Genomic DNA, 17,513 nt, shown 5'->3' with positions numbered 1-17,513 from the left:
GGATACGAGCGAGTGCTCTCCTCCTGTGGCACCAGAGCAGAGCGCAGACCAGACTGCCAGGGATGCCCGTCTCGCACGGCTTGAAGAAGGGCAGGTTGTTCTACGCTAGGATATTGTAGATCTTCGAGCCCTTGTGAGGCATAAGTTTAAGAAGGTGACTCGAACTTTGAAGTTTATCCTGTATTGCTTGCAAGATAAGGGTGCCCCACCTCCATCTCCTGATTTCGACGAGTAGTTGTCGGTGTAGCCGTCCTTTGCTTTGTTTGTTGTTTCTTTCTGTGTGTAGCCATTGTTGGCTTTGTAGTTAGAGTTGTTTGTAGTTGTTTGTTGTTGCTTGAAGTGTTAGATGTTGTAGTTCACATGCTTTCCTAGTCGTGATTCATGTAATGCTGCACTACTTGTATTGCGACGATTTTATTTAATGGAATGCATGTTGTTTCTCTTTGAAGTTGTCCTGTGAATGCTGTGTGGATGGATTATGTGGACGTAGAATCTGACAGGTTGCATCCTCTGTTGAATGTAGGGATGCCTCCTAAGGGTTCGAAGGCTTCGGTCCGTCTGTCTTTGGTTGAGTCGCTTGTTGGGGTTCCTCCCTTGAGCGATAGCCAGACGGATCCACAGGCGGGCCCGTCTCATGCCGGTGTTGGGCCGACACCTATGGCTCCTCCAGTCACGCCTTCGGTTCCTGAGCCGAGCCGTGCATCTTCAACTGCTCCACCGTCTAATAGGTTTGAGCAGATGATGCTATTGATGCAGCAGCAGCAGATTCAGCAGCAGCAGCAGTAGCAGCAGCAGAAGTTCCTCTCTTCCATGGCTGGCATCTTTGCTCAGTCAGTAGGGGCGACTCCACCTGCTTCACCTATGCCTCCATCTGGGAGCGCCAGTGCGAGCGGCACTTTTGAGCGATTCCAGCGCTAGCGACCTCCTACATTTGTGGGTTCTCATAGACCCGAGGAGGCTGAGTATTGGATCGACCGCATCTCTAAGATGCTGAGACCGCTGTATTGTTCAGAGGTTGAGCAGGTTGAGCTTGCCTCCTTCATGTTTGAGAAGGAGGCCAGTCTGTGGTGAGACAGTGTTCTTCGCACTGTCGAGGAAGGTTTTGTGTGGTCGTGGCAGGCGTTTGAGGCACGCTTCCATGAGAAGTATTTCCCGGTTACGTACTGACATGAGAAGGAGAGTGAGTTCCTTCGCCTCCGCCAGGGAGGGCTGTCGACGACGGAGTATGAGAACCGGTTCACTGAGCTGGGTCTGTATGTGACTTTGATTCTAGGCGATCAGCTGATGAGGATGCGGCGTTTCTCTGAGGGATTGAGACCTGAGATCCGATCGAAGATTTGCTGTGCTAGCATTTCTTCTTATGCGGAGTTGGTGAACATGTCCTTGCGAGCAGAGCAGGACGGGGACAGGTCATCCCGCATGCGAGCACCGATGGTTCCTAGGCCGCGACCGGACTTTCAGGGTGCACATTTTCTCGGCAAGAGGCCGCGAGCAGATTCTCCTCCTAGGCGTTCAGCACCGCCCGCTCAGCAGTTGAGAGCTGATCTTCGCTATTCGTATTGTGGGAAGACGGGGCATTTGGACCGTTTTTGCTTTTCGCGTATGCGGGCCAGTGGTTTTACTCCACCGCAGAGGATTAGTCGTCCGATGCCTCAGGTTATCTCTCCTCCACCTCTTCGATCAGCGTCAACTCATCCATCCTTCAGACCTGCAGTTCCTAGCTTCAGGCCACCTCAGCGGCCCATCGTTCCTCCGCCGAATCGTCAGCAGTAGGCTCGAGTTCATGCACTCTCAGCTGAAGCGCCTATGTCTGACTTGGTGCCGAGGTCCTTCGAGGTGACAGCGCACATTGAAGGTATTCCCGTTTCTATGTTGGTGGATACAGGGTTCACTACTTCTCTTATATCTTATGCGGTAGTTAGGCATTTAGGTTTGAGAATTGTTCCTATGCAAGGAGTGACGCTTAGTACCACTACGGGGATTTCCTCTACTATGAGCAAGCATTGTATGGATTGTTTGGTCGATCTTAGAAGTGGATCGATCCGTGTTGATTTCTTTGTCTCACCTCTTTATCATTACGATGTTATTATGGGTATGGATTTGCTCACGAGGATGCGAGCTGAGATTGATTGTGAAGCAAGGTCGGTGACCATCTATGGACCTGAGGGCGAGATAGTTACTTTCCTAGTTCAGGTCAGTTACCCTTTTTGTATTGATTATTATACTTCTTTATTGGAGAGTATGGCTGAATCAGCGTTAGTTAGCACGCCGATAGTTCGGGAGTTTAAAGATGTGTTTGAGTCGATTCCTGGATTACCTCCTCAGCGTGAGATTGATTTTGCTATCGACCTCATGCCTGGTGCGGTGCCCATTTCATTACCCACCTATCGTATGCCTCCGAGTGAAATGGAGGAGTTAAGGAAGCAGATAGATGGTTTGCTGAATTTGGGTTTTATTCGGCCTAGTGTGTCTCCTTGGGGAGCACCTGTTTTGTTTGTGAAGAAGAAGGATGGTTCCTTGCGATTGTGTATTGATTATCGCAAGTTGAATTTGGTAACTGTGAAGAATAAGTACCCTTTGCCTAGGATTGATGATCTGTTTGATCAATTGAAGGGGGCACGGTACTTTTCGAAGGTTGATCTGCAGTCAGGGTATCATCAGTTGCACGTCAAGGATGGAGACGTGCAGAAGACCGCTTTCAGGACTAGCTTCGGTCACTATGAGTTCCTTGTGATGTCGTTCAGTCTTACGAACGCACTGGCCATGTTCATGGATCTGATGAACAGGGTGTTTCGGCCATTCTTGTTCCGATTCGTCATTATTTTTATCGATGACATTTTGATTTATTCGGCGAGCCGGGAAGAGCACAAGGAGCACTTAAGAGCGATTTTGGATACTCTTAGGAAGAATCAGCTCTTTGCGCAGTTCAAGAAGTGTGATTTTTGGAAAGAGGAAGTCAAGTTCCTGGGACATGTGGTGTCCAAGGAAGGTATAGCTGTCGATCTTGCCAAGGTAGCTGCAGTGCAGGACTGGAAGTAGCCTGGTTCAGTTACTGAGGTAAGGAGCTTTCTGGGTCTTGCGGGCTATTATCGACGCTTCATTCAAGACTTCTCGAAGATTGCTAGACCATTGTCGCAGCTGACACGGAAGGATTTGAAGTTTACTTGGAATGAGAAGGCGGAGTTAGCTTTTCAAGAGCTGAAGGACAAGTTGACGTCTGCCCCTGTGCTAGTATTGCCAGAGCAAGGGGTTAAGTATATTATATATACTGATGCCTCTCACGTTGGCCTGGGTTGTGTCCTTATACAGAAGGACAGGGTGATTGCTTATGCTTCGTGTCAGTTGAGGAAACACGAAGAGAATTACCCTACACACGACTTGGAATTAGCAGCTGTCATTTTCGCATTAAAGCTCTGGAGACATTACCTCTATAGTGAGGAGTTCGAGCTCTTTTGTGACCACAAGAGCCTTAAGTATATTTTCACGCAGCATGATTTAAATATGAGGCAGCGTCGATAGATGGAAACATTGAAAGACTTTAAGTTCGATGTTTCTTACCATCCAGGCAAGGTGAACCTTGTGGCAGATGCATTGAATCGCAAGAAGGCTATTGAGCCTGCAGCTCCGCTGATGATAGCAGAGTGGGATATGTTGGAGTTCGTGCGAGATTTTGAACAGAAGCTTACGATGGTTGAGCCATATGAGGTTATCGCACACGTTCGTGTACAGCCCCTTATCGACGAGAGGATCGTTGCAGCTCAGGCAGATGATGAGCTTTTGGTGAAGATGAGGAACCAGGTTGGTACAGATGAGAACTCCGACTGGAGTATTAGTTCTGATGGGGGCCTACGATTTCGTGGCCGGTTATGTGTTCCTGACATCCCTGACTTGAGACGGGAGGTTCTCGAGTTAGCCCATAGTTCTAAGCTTGCGATGCATCCAGGTAGCACGAAGATGTATCAGGATATGAGGAGATATTATTGGTGGGACAATATGAAGGTCTAGATTGCTGAGTTTGTTTCTCGTTGTCTCACGTGCCAGCAGGTCAAGGCAGAGCATCGCCGACCTCCTGGGTTGTTGCAGCCCATGCCCATAGCAAAATGGAAGTGGGACTTCATCTCTATGGATTTTATCTCTGGGTTTCCGAGAACGAGGAAGGGATACGACTCTATTTGGGTGATCGTCTACCGATTAACGAAGTCGGCGCATTTCTTACCGATCAGAGTCACAAACTCTACAGACGAGTTGGCTAGGTTGTATATCAAGGAGATAGTACGTCTGCATGGAGTTCCCCTAGAGATTGTGTCTGATAGAGACACGTGTTTCACATCTATCTTCTAGACTCGTATTCAGGAAGCGATGGGTGTGAAACTGAAGTTCAGCACCTCGTTTCATCCGCAAACAGATGGCAGATGGAGCACGTGAATCAGGTCCTGGAAGATATGTTGCGAGCTTGTGTTTTGGATTTCAAGGACAGTTGGGATGATTGTCTCTAGTATGCAGAGCTCATGTATAATAACAGTTTCCAGGCGAGTATTGGCATGGCTCCCTATGAGGCGTTGTATGGTCGCCCGTGCAGAGCACCACATTATTGGGCAGAAGTTGGAGAGCGTAGTTTGCTCAGCCCAGAGTTAGTGCAGGTGACTTAAGAGAAAGTTGACATCATTCAACATCGACTTCTGACAGCCCAGAGTAGGCAGAAGAGTTATGCTGATACGAGGCGTCGACCACCTGAGTTTGAGGTTGGAGACCATGTATTTCTGAAGGTCTCTCCTATGAAGGAGTTCTGCGGTTCGGTAAGAAGGGGAAGCTGACGCCGAGATTTATTGGTCCATTTCAAGTTCTGGATCGAGTGGGAGTGGTAGCATACCACCTTGCTTTGCCCACCCCTATTGTGGGCATGCATAACATATTTCATGTTTCTATGCTAAAGAAGTACGTTCCTAATCCTTCGCATATTATCAGTTGGGAGCAGGTGCAGTTGAGTGAGGATGTCACTTTCGTACTGCGACCGACGCGTCTTCTTGACAGGAAGGAGCAGGTATTGCGTAGCAAGGTTATCCCTCTTATGAAGGTGCTATGGACGCATCATGGTATGGAAGAGGCTAGTTGGGAATCTCAAGTTGAGGTTAGAAAGAGCTACCCTCAGATCCTTGAGGAATATGAGAAGGTATGAATTTCGAGGATGAAATTTTCTTTAAGGGGGGTAGATTGTAATGACCCTAAAAATTTTGTGCTTTTCTTTCCCTAGTAGTTGTTTTTCTTTGGGGTAATTAGTGCTAATCTCGATTGCTTGTGAAATTCGCATCAATCACTTTAAATTCGATCTGCATGACTCTAAACTTGTAGATTAGCTAGCGCTATGTTACTCTGAAATCTGGGATCCATCGCTAAATCCAGTTGTTCTAGGAAATTTTTGGAAGTTCTGGATCGGACCTGGACAGCGCGTCGATAGTCCGATGGCGATGATCTTAGGCTGTTACGGTCACCATAATGGACTTAACCATCACCTCAAAAATCAAGTCCAGATGATGTTCTGGGTCGATTTGATTGAGTTCGGAGTGAAGAGTGTGAGAACAGTTGGATATTAATTAAGATTTTATGAAATCTGAGTCGTGTCGCTTGCGCGACGATTTTAAGCAATCTGACCGTTGGATTCTGACCCAATTTCACCCTCTGATCAGGGAAGGTGGCCCAGGCATGTCCTTGTGCTTGTGGACCTGATCGAGATTCAGTGACCGTTGAATTGTGTGTGGTCCACCACGGATGATCTGTAAAGTCGGTCGGTACGAAAACTCAGCTTGACCTATATCCCATGGTCAAAGAGCTTAAGTCCGACCTTTCATGGTAATAGGCCCACCGGAAGTGCTTCGTTGTATCGTGAGAGGCCGATTTTGGTTATACCCTAAGTATACCTTGGCCCTGGGGTTATTTTCATCAATATGAGGCCTATTTATAGTCCTTAAACCCTAGCTCTCTTTTCCATACGAATTTTCCTAACCCTACCTAAGAAAGAGAAAGGAAAAGAGAGAGATAGTGAGAGAGATGTTGGTGAATCATCTTAGATTCTTTCCTGTTCTTCTTCATCCTTGAACCTTCACTTTGAATCGTTATTCTGATGATTCTGAGTTCATCTTTGGGTAAGTTAACCTAACCCTAATCTGTGTTGGAGCTTAGAATAGTCTTGGTGTTGTTGTATCTCATTTCTATTCTTGCATTAGGTTATTCTGTCGCCGTTGACGAAGACATATCGTTTGAAATCAGTTCGGTATTCTTTTCTGGCTTAAGGTGTGGACTTTAAGTGTATAGGTTATGGTTTTCAAGGCTTTCAATGCCAGTTAATGGTTTATTCTTGTTATAGATGAGATTTCACATGCCAAATGTTATGTTTGTTTTGCGTTCCTGATATGCATGTGTTATTTTGAGATTTGTGTATTCTATGTGTATATATAAAGTACCGTATGCGTATAAAAATATGAACCTGTGTTTGCCATGATTATTTGTCATGTATGTATGCTAATTGTATGTGTGATAACTCCTTGGCAAAAGGAATTGTCCAAATGTATGTATTTCAACGTACGTCATGTATGTTGAACTATGTATTTTAAGTGTTTGTAGAAATGTCTGAATGATCTAAAGTGTAACTTATTACACTATTTACGGGCGTTGAGAAGTGATTCTCAACACTCCTATTGATGTGTATGATTTCCTTCATGCAAGTTACATTCCTTGTTATTTAAATTCAAGTATTACTTATGCTTACATTTATGTTAAGTTGATATTTCTTCAAATGCTTGTGTACCACATGATTTGAGTTGTTCTTCCTTTACTGGTTTACATTCAATACGAATATCTGTTATAGTGTAATGTGTGTGGGACTATGCATTAGTCCAGGAAATCGGTAACGGCCTTAAGATCGTGGCTGAGGTTGCTTTCGCCACGTAGGACGTATTAGACGAACCCGAGTCGTATTAGAGTTGTCGGCAGTGGTTTGGCCACACGGAGTGTTTGCGCACTCTATGTCGCTCAACCCAACGTGCGCCTGTGCTAGTCGAGTTCATCAAGTAACCCGATTGTTCGATGTATGTTCACCATGTATGGACGCTACTGTTTGAATCTAGGGTACCAAACTTACCAATGAAATCCTATTAACCATGGTACCTTGATCTACTAAGAGTCATGAGCCGGCATGGTGGTATGGGACACCGTGGTCGAGCTGTTGGGCTACGCTAGGGTGACGAGCCTCCCCGTGGTGACTAGTGAGTAACCAAACTCGTGAGCCGATTATGGTGGTGTGGGACACTATATTCGCGCTGTTGGCCTACATTGATTGGTGACGAGCCCTTTGTGGTGACCTCGAGCATGCCTGGATACCGCATTGAGGTGACGAGCCTTAGTGTAGTAACGAACGTATAATAGGCGTACATTGATTGGTGACGAGCCCTTTGCAACGACCTAAAACTATATGATCGTATGAGATGTCTAGGACTGACGACCCTAGTATGGATCACTGTTTGTATGGTGATATGAGGAAGGTACTTTAACTTCCCAATCCTGTTGTATGAAAAGGACTAATAATAACTTGGTAATCATGTTCATGCACCGCATTTGCATGTGCTTTGTAGACGTGGCACACTTTGAGGTGGTGTCATGCGTAACGTGAGATGAAGAGGCTGAGGGTGTACGCGTGAGGGCACGCATCATTCTGCATACATCCTTGCATTAACAAGAGTACTTAGGGCATGTTTAATTGTTCTGCTTTATCATTACTACTTGATTGAACTAATAACATGTTAACCTATGCTTTATTGTTCCACTGAGTTGATCACTCACTCCCACGTTCTGGGGCGGTGTTAAACACCCACCAGACTCTGTCTTAGCTGCTGATGTTGCAGATGTTGATGCGACTTCTGAGGCAGAGCGGGAGATGGATGATGATGAGGCTGCTTTCTTTTTTATGCAGTTTTCAGACGGGTTCTAGTGAGCCTCATTCTGATGCGCGGGATGCTGGGATTTCTTTTGGAAAATTAAATGATGTAATCTAATACTTGTAATTTTGATAATAACACTTGTCAGAACGACCTGGTATGTATATGTACTTCAGGGATTTGCACTTGTACACATATATTTCTATAAGTCTTCCGCTTGCTTTCTTCACTCATCCCTGAATTATATTTGCTATTTGGCTTAATCTATTCCATGTTTTATGCACTAATACAGACAACATACATCCATCATTAAATATGTTGCATAAGTGATGTTTTGGAACTCGGGAGCTGAGTTATGCTCGACCCCCGAATTTCAGGGCGTTACACTCTGCCCCTTTCAATGACAAACACATCACCTCTGCAACTTCAAATCCGATCCTGAAAATAAACAAAACCCACATCTGATATCTTCTCAAACCTAGATTAAAATGGAAAACGTAAATCAAATGTATGAATGTTCCCCCCTCAAACCAATCCCAAAAATCATCCAACATGATAAAAAATCGAAAACCCACATCAAATCTGCAAATCAAAACAGAGCAATTCCACACTAAATCTAACAAAATTAGCAACACCTGGTTAAGTTTCCCTACGGATCAAATAAGAGATCCAATCAATCACCAAATCTCATGAACTATTTAAACAAACATGCAAACACCCAATCAAAAATCTCCATCGAAGCATTGGAACTAGACCCGTTTGGACTGGTAACATCTTATACAATCCACATAAGCAATCAAAAGAAAACCCATCTCAGATTTCAATCAAAGAATACAAACAAAAACAAGGAAAGCAAACCTGAGGGAAAGTCTCGCTCTAAGCCCATATGCTTCCATCGTGTCAGATGATTGCCGCGGCAGTGAGAAATGGCTCTACCTATACAGAGATCTTCTTCTCCTTCTCCTTCCCCTTCTTATTCTCCTTCTTACGATGAAAGGGGGTTTTGATGATTAAGAGATGGGTTTTGGGAGGTCTGCTCGCGTAGGAGAAAAGGGTAGACTGAGATGTAGAGGCTGAGCGCATGAGGGAGAGCGGGAGATCGAGAGAGGGCAAGGGAGATGGAGAGGCTGAGTGCAAGAGAGAGATGGAGAGAGATTGAGAGATGGGTTTTGGGAACTTTACTGCATGTGGGAGAAGAGGGCGGACTGATTTTGGATTTGGGAGGGCGCGTTTAGTTTTAGGATGGGCGCATGACAGACGGCCCATAAATCATTTGGGTGTTAGGACCGTGGGGCCCACCGTGATGTATTTTATTTATCCACTCCGTTCATTAATTTTAAAATATTATTTTAAGTATTGTTGAGAAAAATGAGTCAAATCAAAGCTATAAGAAGACCACACAGCATATTAACCATAGAAATTTAATTTTTATTATTACTTGTGGTGTGGTCCACTTAGACCTTTAATCTACATAATTTTTGGGCTTATTGACTGAAATTTTATATCAAAATTTATGGGCGGCTTAGATCCAAAAAAATATATTCCAATGGGCCCCATGGAGCGCCTTAAGCAACATCAATATGTAATAAGGTTCTGGCGAAGATGTAGGTTTTAGCTACGGATCAATTATGTTTTGGCTACGGATTAAATCCGTAGTTTTATTGCTATGGATTTAATCCGTACCTAAAAAATTTCAAAGTCCGCGCCCTTTGCTCGATTTTTTGGTAGTGGGAAGTCCGAATTGAGTGGACTGATTCATAAAAAGAGGCTTTTACAAAGCTAAAGAGTATGTTAACAACCACACCAACCATGTAGCCACCTACTAGAGCAGTCATTTTGAAATCATGTGTGACGCTACTGACTATGCCATTAGAGTTGTGTTAAGATAAAAGAAATACAAGAAATTGTGTGTTATCTACTACACGAGTAAAATGTTGAATGGCGCCAAGAGAAATTACTCCACCACAGAAAAGGAACTCATTGTCGTAACCTTTACTATGGATAAATTCAGATCTTACTTGATTGGATTAAAAAACTATAATTCTCATTGACCATGCGACGCTCAAGTATCTTCTTTCAAAGAAGGATACTAATCCCCATCTTCTGTTATGCCTCAAACTCAAAAACTGGGCTTAAAAATTTTCGATCGTCGAATCTAGCACCGATAGCCTCAGTAGTACCCCATTGTAACACATGTATCCTAGCCTGTACTGTTTCGTAGGCTTCCGCAGTCCTCCTGGTCAGATTTCGGTGACTTATGTCCCATAGATAGCAGTTGCGCGCAATCTTGAGTTGTATCTCATATTACAGAGTCGGCTTGACCCGAGACTTGTACCCTACCGACCGTGCCGTCGCTGCAGTTTCGACGCACGTATTACGCGCCGAGGTGATACCCAGGCTAGGAGATGTGGGCCCATGTTCAGTTCAAGAAAAATGCCACACAGTTACAAAACCCAAAAGAGAGCTTTCAAATCAATCCCATCAATCACATCTCATGTTAAGTACACATCACCGCACACCCCATCCCCAAGCAACCCCAAAATCAACTTTCTCTTACAACCAAAGAACACCCATCACCTTTCACCCATCCCTCACCCATCACTCACCCATCTCTCTCTCTCTCTCTCTTACACCTCTTTCTCTCATCTTTCTCTCATTTCCTCCCAAACAACCCACGTCTGAGCTCCATGAGAGAGCTAGGTGTGGTCCACCTTCCTACCTCCCATCTCCACCATCCAATGATCATCTCCACCATTGAAATACATCCCTCGGAGCTCTAGGATGCGTTGACGGAAGAAGAGGTCCAAGAAGATCAAAGGTGGGTGTTCTAAAGTTGATATTGACCTTTGATGTTAGGGACTAGTGGGACCCATTTCGTGTATGTGTTGTGATCATATGAGGGAACCATAGTGGCGGGGTCCCTCCACCATCTGATCTCCCTCTTTATCTCTCTCTTTCTTTATTTTTTTATGGCCCACCTAGATGGATGTAACTATTGGGCCACATATATGTGGATCCCACCTTGATGGACGTATGGAATCCACCGTCCAGTAATGAATCATCAATCAGCCTGTGTGGATGGAAAATATAAATATCAGCTTGATCCAAAATGGGTGGGCCATTGACATGGCACCACCCTATTGTATGTGTTTCATCATATCATCCATCTGCTAGACGTGTGGGGTCCACCTTGAGGTATGTATATCCACCGTCCATCAGGGACGGTGAGATCCACCGTGATTTATATGTTTTATCTTCATTGTCCAGAGGTTTTCTGGATGGTGGGATTCCACCATAATGTAAGTGTTTTATTTATGCCGCCACCCTACTCGTGTGCTGCATCCATGCAGTGTGGGACCCACCTTGATGGTATGTAACACATCCCTATCGTTTGTCCGTTTTCTGGACAGTGGGCCATGGTAGAGATGTCAGCAATGCTTTGTGGGCATCATGATATATGTATTATATTCATGATGCCTAGCAGCGTGGCCCCACACACGTGTGGAGCCCATGCTAGTGTATGTGTTTTAGATCCATTCCGTCCATGCATGGGACGTAGGGCCCACCATGTTGTTACCGCGTGTGGCTTGCCCTGACGCATGTATTTTATATCCCAGCAGTCCATCCCTTCCACTGGAAGCTGGAGACATACAATATATATATATATATATATATTATTTAATAATATAATATTATATTATGCGGGCCCCATGTGGGACCCACCATAATGTATGCCTTCGTCCGCACCATCCACTACCTGGGACGGTGGGACCCACCTCACCTAAACTGAGGCAGATTCAAATCGCAGATGGGCCACCACGTGGACTCCAGCATGATGTATATGTTTATGCATACCGTACATTTGTACTCGACGAGGGCCCTCATCACACGTGTGACACATGTGGGTAGGTGGGACCCACCTTGATGCACTTATTCTATATCCACTACGTCCATATGCCCTGGACGGTGGAACGGATCCCACTGTAATGTATGTGCTTATGCACACCATCCATCCATTTCAGCTTATGTGGGGCCATCCCACACATGCTGTACGTGTAGGACGGGACCCACCTTGATGATGTGTTGTATATCTGCTCCGTCCACGGAAGGTGGGACCCACCTTGATGTATTTAATACATCCACACCGTCCAGATTGTGTTGTATGGTGCTGTTCAATGTTTGGACGGTGCAGATTTACATGGACAATGTTTGGAAAGTGGTGATTTACATAGACAATGTTTGGGTAGTGCTGATCATCATTAGTGGGCCACGTGCCCCATGGAATGATAGTGTACAGTGATACACATGTTACACCTACAACTATTGAAATGATTTTTGGTGTGGTCCAAGCCCACTTGAGGCCCATTGGTGCGGTCCATCCATGAGGCCCATCATGATGTATATTTGAGGCCCATATGATGGGGCCCACCTTCTTGAATCTGAGACCTATGGGCATGGCCCATCGTGATGTATTCATGGCCTATGGGTAAGGCCCATTGTGATATGTATTAGGCTTATGACGCATGACCCTTTTGATGTATTTGAGGCCCAGATACGTTGCTCATTTGATACATATGAGACCCATGAGTAGGGCTCACTTGTTGTATCTAAAGCCCATGGGTCGTATCCCATTGGGATGTATACTTGGCCCATATGTCATGGTCTATTGTCATGTATTTTCAGCCCATTTGGTAAGGCCCAATGAGATGTATTTTTCAGCCCATGTGTTGCGGCCCATTGTAATGTACATGAAGTCCTTGAGTGAGGCCCAATGTGATGCTTATGTGGCCTAGGAGTAAGCCCCATAGTGATGTGTATTAGACCCTTGCATGAGGCTACAAGCCCACTATATGTTTGGCTCTATATAGGCCACTGCTTGGGAGCAATGATGGTTAAATGGCCACATTGGTGGGCAATGATGGTTTAATGTCCACATTGTGATCTTCCCTTAGGCCTTGTTCGACCAATTGTCGAGGCTGATTCCGATTGTCATAGTCGATTTTGATTGTCGAGACTGATTTCGATTGTCGAGGCTGATTCCGATTATCGAGGCTGATTTCGATTGTCGAGGCTGATTCCATTTATCGAGGCTAATTCGGATTGTCGAGGCTGATTTCGATTGTTGAGGCTGATTCTGATTGTCAAGGCTGATTCCGATTGTCGAGGCCGATTCCGATTATCGAGGCTAATTTCGATTATCGATACCGATTCTGATTGTCGAGGCTGATTTCGATTGTATAGGCCAATTATCAAGGTCGATTCCGATTGTCGAGGCCTAATGTGATGTATATGTGGTCTGTATTTTAGGCTCATTGTGATATGTATTCAACCCGTGTTTAAGGCCTAATGTGATGTATATGAGGCCTATGTGATGAGGCCCATTGTGGTGCATTTGAGGTCCAGACGATGGAGCCCATTGTGGTGCATTTGAGGTCCAGACGATGGAGCCCATTGTGATGTATATTAGGCCCATGTGACAGGCCCATCGTGATGTATATTAAGTCTTGAGTAAGGCCCATGGTGTTGTATATTAGGCCCTTGTGTGAGGCCATGGGTCCATTATATGTTAGGCTCTATGTGGGCCATTCCTTGGGGGTAATGTTGGTTAAATGTCCACATTAAAGAGGCCGACTGTTGATGCCGATTATTGATACCGATTATGAGTATGAGACAACATAGCATCAGATATATGCCCATACGCATCATCTGCATGTTTATTATGAGATGTGATTGACCATTGCATATGTCATACTACAAATGGTTTATGGGACTCCCTGATAGGTGAAGTTATCCCACATGAGCACACAGTATGTGCAAGATTGATGCATGATTGGATTACAAGACTCATGCATTTTGCATTGTGTGACTGTGATTACTGTACGCCCTAGCAACATCAGGGCTGTGACCTCCACAGGCATGTTGTGGATGACCAAATGGGACGCCGAGAATGTTTGGTTAGAGCAGCTGGGCACTTTAGATGTCCGTGGGTGAAATTTCCTAAACCTCTGAGGTCAAGAGACGCCCCAACTTCTAGACTAAGTGGATACATGAGTGCACGAGTGTCAAATACCAGTAGGCCGCGTCTCCCACTGTGTCATGGTCGGTTGGGAGGGGGTGTGGCCTTATCCGCCTGAGTGAGGGGGCTATAAGCTAGGTTGAGTTTGACCAGCTCCCAAATGGGTCCGCTATCAATGAGCCGAGTAGGCATTGGTATACTACTGGCAGGCGGGTAGTGAGGTCTTTTCCACTCGGTGGGCAACGCGGCCGATTGGGGCGGTAGCCAACTTGGAGTGTACTAGACCCCGGTAATGATCCCAGAGATGTACAGTACTGATTCGTGGACTTATTGAGCAGGAGTTGCATACTCATTCATTCATTCATTCACTATCCACTCGGGCTGGTAGTGCGTAACTATTTGTTATGTGTACCTTCGCAATGGCTAGGATTTCGGTTGGGGCACGCGACTAACCAAAGATAAGGAGTTTACCACATTGAGTTGACTATCAGAATTAGGTATGGGACTGGTTTGGCTAGAAGTCCCTAGTGATGGACCCCATAGCTTGCGATACCACATACTATCATCCCGACTTTACACTCCAGCATGGTCATTCCATTTGCACCGCACATTGCATTACATCCACGATATATGGCATTTTGGGTTACTATGTTTCTGCATGGCCTAGATACGACTGACGGTATTCGTAAACTCATCTGAAATTAAATACTGCATTACATCCTCAACATCTAATATTTGGCTCTTTATGATTCCTCATTTGCATAGCTGATCTGTATTGCATACTTTGATATTGTATGACTCATGGACTTATCAGTATTTCGGCTTACTCTAATTCATGATCTTGTCAGTATTTTTGATATTGTATGATCATGGTATTGTACTGAGTACTTGGCAATCACCTTGTGCACACACTTACACTACCCTCTAAGCTTTTTATAAGCTTAAGCACAATAGATGCGTGCAGGTGATGTTAGGTTGCAACAGCATTGAGCTTGGAGGGTGCAGTGGTCTTTTGGAGCTTTGATTTTCAATATATGTATTTCCCTTTCAGCATTGTATTCAAATGTTTACATTTAACGTCTCAAATAATCCGTACAAAGGCTCGAATCAGGCAGAAATCCCTAAGGATCATATCCTGTATAAATTTAAGCAAAATTTAGTTAAATGCTAAACTAAATAGGTGGTGGATTTAGCTTGAACCACTATTTATACAAATGGCAAGATCCAAAACTATCAAAAGCAATGACTCAACAATAATTAATAACCTAGGAGAAATCCCAAAAGCCAGTTGCTCTCGGGAGCACATTGAAACTCTGAATTGGACCTGGACCGCACGTCAAAAGTCTGATGACCGCGAAGTCTGCCTTACTGGGCTTGATGAACCTCATGGGAATCGAGCCCAAATGTATCCAGAAATGCATAACTTGAGCCCTGAGCAAAGTGTGTGAGAAATGTGAATATCCTTAGAAAAGTTATTAAACTTAAGTGAATTGTGCCATTCGCTTGCGAGCGAAATTGAAGATTTCAGACCGTCAATTTCTGACCGAACTTCACCCATGGATCAGGGAAATTTCCCTTCACATATCTGTATACTTGTGGCCATGATCAAGTGACAACGACCGTTGATCTGACACGGGTCCTCCACGGTTGATCCGCTAATCCGATTGTACCAAAATCATAATCTGGCTTAGATCCATGGTTAGAGAACTTACCCTATGTCGTAAGTGAGAAAGAGACCTTCCTAAGGGCCCTGTTTGTCAGAAACAGGCACCCTTTGGCTGTAACCTAAGTATACCATGGCCCTGGGGCCATTTACACCAATTCTGGGCCTATATAATGCCCTTAAACCACCCCATTCCCATTTCATATGGATTTCTCTAACCCTAGGAGAGAGGAGAGAAAAGAGGAGACAAGAGTGAGGAGAAGAGAGAGAGATAGGAGATCATTGCTGGGATTCACTCCCACTACTCCACGGGATGAATCACCTCTCTTGTTTCACTACACAACCTATTTCAACTACGATTTGGGTAAGAAATCCTAACCCTAATCTTGATTTAGGGATCCAAATAGCGTAAATGATGAAATAGCTAACCTATTTCAATGTTTAGGTGCCTGTTGTTCTGTATTCGGGAACGTAGGATTCGAACCGACTTCGAAACGAGTATTCCGACGAAAGGTGCAGAATATAAACATTTAGGTTATGGTTTTCAATGCTCTCAATGCTAGCTAATGATTTATGTCTGACTTGATTGCTACCATATCATCTTAGACACGTCGATTTTAATGTGTTACACAGGTACGAACTGTGTTGTATAACTATGCATCCTATGTGTTTGTTGAAATGTTTGAATGAACATGTAAACATGATTTGTGCTTGTTATGATTATTAAGTTAGGTTTCATGACTGTTATTTACATGATGACATCCTTGTAGATGGAATTGCTAAAATATTTGTTATAACTAGCCTAGTTTATGTATTTGCTTATGTGTAGCCTAGGTGTTTGATAAATTATCTGAATGAGAAAATGTTGATGATTTGTACTTATTATAGGTATTAAGATAGTATTTTGCATTACCTTGTATGTATGTATGATTTATTTCATGTAATCATACTTGCCCCTACGCAATTTATGAATAAAATGCAAGTGTTTGTTAACATGTTCAAGGTGTTTGATAAAATGCTCAAATGAAGTATTTACTTGGATTGTTTGTCAAACGCTGAAATGATTACCACACGTATTTATTCGTTACATCTGAGTAAGATTGGGGCTACAACATAGTCCAGGCAATCAGTACAATCCCTATTCAAGTGGTCGAATTAGTTGCGTCACATCGGGAAAATTGGAAGAATCTGAGTCGCACGAGGATTGTCGGTAGTGGTTTGGCCACACAGAGTGTTTATGCACTCCATGCCGATTACATTAGCATGTGCTCATACCAATCAAACTTTCCTAACAAACCGATTGGCCTATTGTATCTTCACCATGTATGGACACCACTGCTTGAATCTAAGATACCCTCGCCAGTGTAAAAGACCATTTAAACCATGGTACCACGATCTGCTAAGACTCATGAGCCAAGCAAGGTGGTATGGGACACCATGGTCGAGTTGTCGGCCTACGCTTCGGTGACGAGCCTCCTCGTAGTGACCGGTGAGCAACCCAAACTCATGAGCTGAATACGGTGGTATGAGACACTATATTCGAGCTGTCGCCCTACGCTGAGCTGACGAGCCTCCCCATAGTGACCTCGAGTATAAACTCTCGAACTTACCTATCCACTGCTTTTCATTAAGAGTGATGTCCTACAACTTGCCTATCGTATGTGATTAACTAGGATTGATGACCCTCGATGGATCTTTCGGTTGGGTAAATGATATAAAGGGAGGTACCATAGCTTCCCAAATTTGCTGTATGAATAAGCCTAATTAAGTACTCAGTGAACTTTAGGGAGTTTTTCACGCGTGAATGGTTGATTAGTTTCTTGAGGGAGTGTCATGCAAGGGCATGCATCATTACTGCATACCATGCTTGCATTAATAAGAGTAGTTAGGGAATGATTGTTGTTCT

Source organism: Magnolia sinica, chromosome 6 (genome assembly GCF_029962835.1).
Source record: "Magnolia sinica isolate HGM2019 chromosome 6, MsV1, whole genome shotgun sequence".
NCBI lineage: Eukaryota > Viridiplantae > Streptophyta > Magnoliopsida > Magnoliales > Magnoliaceae > Magnolia > Magnolia sinica.
The sequence above is the reverse complement of the archived record's forward strand: the minus strand, read 5'-3'. Positions refer to the sequence as shown.